This window comes from Bacillus rossius, unplaced genomic scaffold (assembly GCF_032445375.1).
Source record: "Bacillus rossius redtenbacheri isolate Brsri unplaced genomic scaffold, Brsri_v3 Brsri_v3_scf22, whole genome shotgun sequence".
Classification (NCBI taxonomy): domain Eukaryota; kingdom Metazoa; phylum Arthropoda; class Insecta; order Phasmatodea; family Bacillidae; genus Bacillus; species Bacillus rossius.
The window spans coordinates 761,812-766,276 of record NW_026962393.1 but is presented as its reverse complement, the minus strand read 5'-3'; the positions used below and the strand labels follow the sequence as shown (position 1 = coordinate 766,276).

Sequence of the window (4,465 nt, the reverse complement as noted above, 5' to 3'; positions counted from 1 at the left end):
GCTGGAAATTACTTTTGTTACACGTCCCTCCGCGGAGCGCGACCAATCACGAGCCGCGGAGCGCTCCGATTGGTCGCGCAACAAGAAGCCAAGAAAACTTTTCACGAAAAAAATTCAGTTCCCGTCTCACTCATCTAGCGACAGCGGCACAGCTCAGACCTACGATGCCCCCCAAGACGAGCGGTAAGGCAGCCAAAAAGGCGGGCAAGGCCCAGAAAAACATCTCGAAGGGCGACAAGAAAAAGAAGCGCAAGAGGAAGGAAAGCTACGCAATCTACATCTACAAAGTGTTGAAGCAAGTTCATCCGGACACTGGCATATCATCTAAGGCCATGAGCATCATGAACAGTTTCGTGAACGACATTTTCGAGCGCATCGCGGCAGAGGCCAGCCGCCTCGCCCACTACAACAAGCGCTCCACCATCACCAGCCGCGAGATACAGACGGCCGTGAGACTGCTGCTGCCCGGGGAGCTGGCCAAGCACGCTGTCAGCGAGGGCACCAAGGCTGTCACCAAATACACCAGCTCCAAGTGAGCAGGTCTGGTGTGCACATGCTTACATAAACGGTCCTTTTCAGGACCAAGAACATGATCATGAAAGGAAATGCTTCTGCTGCTGTTCTACAATTCCCTCAATCCCTATGATAGTAAATGTAAGCTTAACCAAGGCAGAAATATTTTCATTAAAAAAAGTCTTTAAGACGCATGGTTTACTGGCTGAGATATATATATATATATATTTTTTTTTTGCTTACTTCTGTGGTCATTAGTACATTGCTACAAATATATTTATATATATAAAAAAATAAATAAAAAAATCCTTTCTATTTAATTTAGTTAGATCATATATCAATATTAATGGCAAAGACCAGTTGCATCGATTCACTTTGAAAATAATTCCATTTGTGCTAAAACTGGACACAGTAAAAAAAAAAAAAAAAAAAAAAAAAAAAAAAAAAAAAAAAAACTGAAAAAAAAATATATATATACACACACACACACACATAATTCGAATTCATATTATGCTTAACTGCGTTTGAATTTGCAATCATGCACAAGATGTTTTGTACTTCGAAGTAAAAACAACATAATGTACTATTTAACTACCCACAGTACAAATGGATCCAAAAAAAAAGTGAATTTTCATGCAGACGAAAATGCTTACATTTATTCTATTTATATTAAGTACCCATTACTAACAGCTTATACTGGGTGGAATACAACAGTTGACATGATTTTACTTATATGGCAATTTAATATTTAACCAAAATTAATGGTAAACTAATATTTTAAAGTGTCATTTATGGCCCCTTACCTTCAGCATGTTTGCTTCCTTGCACACAAACGAGGACAAACACATCACCCAACTGAAAAAAAAAAAAAAATTTCACTTGCATCACAAATAATTTAAAATTTTTCACCACATGAAGTAAATATTTCGCAATAAAAAAAAATATAGCCCTAGGACTCGTGTGCACACCTTTTCTTCCCCACATCGCACACGCAAACAAAACTTCCAAATTATTACAAAATCACTCGATTATTATACATACATAAACACACATGTATTTTCCGAATAAGTGAGAAATGCAGGCCGATGAAAGTCAAATTTCGTTTCGGAAATTAAATCTCGCACAACTACCGACACATAACCAAACTTGCGTACATTTACATAGCATTAACCCTCTAAATAATAAACAAATGAAAGCAGAAAAAACAACATCGCTACCCACCGCGCGCGCTCCTGGCGGCGGGAGTAGGAACTACTTTGCACACAGACCGACATAGCACCCTGCCAAAAACAGTAAAATAAATAATATATATAAGTCTTTTGGCGGGAAAAAATTTCTCAACCGCCTGGGAGCACCCTAGTGTGTGCCTGTCTTTAGGTTATGTTACTTTTAACTTCATTTTCTACAGGCAGACGCGAGGGTGCTCGCCCATTATTTTTATTTTTTTAAATTCTTTCCTACCTTTGGTGTGCCATGCAAGAATTTATCGTCAAAATGGCGGCCCCGAGTGCAAATTTCTCGTCTGCACTGCTGGCTGGATGATTATGTGATGTTTTGAAGGAGGGTGTTTTTTTTTTGTTTGGATTTTGTGTGAGGGGGGGAGGGGGCTGGGCTAGCTTTTTTTTTTTTAAATTTTCTAAACATTCATCTCTTATGTAACAGTGTTCAGCATTAAAAAATTTAAAAGAAGAGGCACTTACTCATCAATTTCAAAACAGCCTATGAAGAAAAATAAAAAAAATTTAAATTCATTCCAGTTTTATACATTCATGATTTGATCACATGTATAACTTTTCTTTTTTATTACCTTATTTAATTTTATTATTATTACTACTATTGCTGCTACAACCTAGAAGATACCTCAGTGATACTAATACCTGCTGGTAAAGTTAAAGGTTTCACCTTTCTTTCTTTAAACATATCACAATACCTTTCTTGAGTTAAATATTATCTAATGGCTTTAAGAAGTTATGGTAATGTTCATCAGTTATAGAGTGTGGGTTTGTGTGTGTGTGTGAGAGTGTATTTTGAAGAGGGCTTTGGTGGTTGGGATGGTGAGGGTGGTGGGTGTTGTGTGTGGGGAGGGGGGGGGGAAGTAAAAGAGTGTTCATTACACGATTTCTCCTGTTGTTTGTAACAATCACACCTGGTATAGCTATTTCGAGTGGCAAATACAAACTGCAAAAAAAAAACATCTATATCATTGCCAACGGCCATATCACGATGAACACACCGGTTCTCGTCCGATCACCGAAGTTAAGCATCGTCGAGCGTGGTTAGTACTTAGATGGGTGACCGCTTGGGAACACCACGTGCCGTTGGCACTACTATTTTGCACCCTACAGAAAAAAATTTTTTTTTTAAAAATTTCAATTTTAAATTTTTTTTTCCCCCACAATCACCACATTTCCCCCCCCCCCCCTAACACACACACTCACTCTCTCTCAATCAATCAATCAATCAATCAATCAATCAATCAATCACTCACTCACTCACTCACTCACTCACCCACCCAGTAGCTGTGAATCTTTGCATGTGTATACCTCATACAAAATTCAAAGTGAAAAAATAAATATATAAGTGTATATGTATGTATGTATGTATGTATGTATGTATGTATATATGTATATATATATATATATATATATATATATATATATATATATATAAACACACACACACACACCTATTTTGAAGTTTCTCTGTTTCAGTGGGCAGTTATGTATAATAATGAGAGATTCAAAAAGACGTTGATAACAATGTCATCAATGCCTGTTTAGTGTGCTCATTTGTTGGATGGTCGGCAGCAATACTAGAGGTGGTACAGCTGTAACCTGTAAAATTGTACCTGCAATGTGTTGTGTATGGAAAAAAATAAAAATTATATCATCTAAATTTTTGTTATCCAACAATAACCTTCCCATCAATGCATGATGTCACAGTAGCCATAGCTCTACTCTTTCTGCCATATAACATTGGGGGAAAAAAAAAAAAAAAGGAGCTATTAGAATAATAACAAAAGATAAAAAATCATCTAACTGCAGACCAAAATTCAAAAAACTTAAAGTCCTGACTGCCATAAATGAATACGTTCTAGAAACTTTTTATTCATTCTTAAGAAAAAGAAGAAAAAAAAAATTATTATTTTTTTTTTTTTTTTTTTTTTTAGATATTCGCACATAGGTATAACACCAGAAATGCTAGTAAATTGAGGATAGTTGAACATAACACTAGGCGATTTGAAAATGGACTAAATTACTTGGGAGTAAAACTTTACAACTTAATATCACAGAAAATAACTAAAACAATTTACCAGTATTAAAAAAAAAAACAGTAAAAAAAATTCTTCTAGAATATCCTACCTACCCTCTGAAGCTATTCTTTAATTTGATTGATAATAGAGAAATTGAACTGTTAATTTGTTGAATGGACTTGTGATAACAGCTGCTTCATGTTTTGCATAAAGTTAAATTGTGTAACATGTTATGTATTTTTTTTTTTTGAAATTTTTTTTCTTGGTAACTTGCATCATGTAAATATTAATTGTCTGCACATACATGTTCTATATCCCGGAGCCTTGACTCCACGTGGGATCAACAGAACAAAAATACAAAAAAAAAAAAAAAATCCAGCTCACTAATCTAGGTGCATTTTGCTAACAATATTTGGAATATATATATATTTTTTTTTTGTGTAACATGCAAATTCTGTATTATTCTGCACACATTATTTATAATCTTCTATCATTTTCTTAGATAATAACTATTAATTCATAAAATAGATTGTGTGTGCATAACCTCCTGGAAACATTTGCACTTACCTCCTACTTTACTTTTTCATTTAAGCAATCCTATTCGCATGTATACACTTAGGTTGCAGCATCGAAATTGTGTAAAATTCAAAGTGTGTATTGCCTGAAAAAAAAAAAAAAAAAAGACATACCAAATATTTG

General features: G+C 35.1%; 1 non-coding gene across 1 annotated transcript; it reads left to right on the top strand.

Annotated features, from left to right (window-relative positions):
- Positions 1-2,718: 2,718 nt before the first annotated feature.
- Positions 2,719-2,837, top strand: LOC134543843 (5S ribosomal RNA). Its single transcript, XR_010077292.1, has one exon. It is a non-coding gene; the product is annotated as a 5S ribosomal RNA (ribosomal RNA).
- The last annotated feature ends 1,628 nt before the right edge of the window (positions 2,838-4,465 follow it).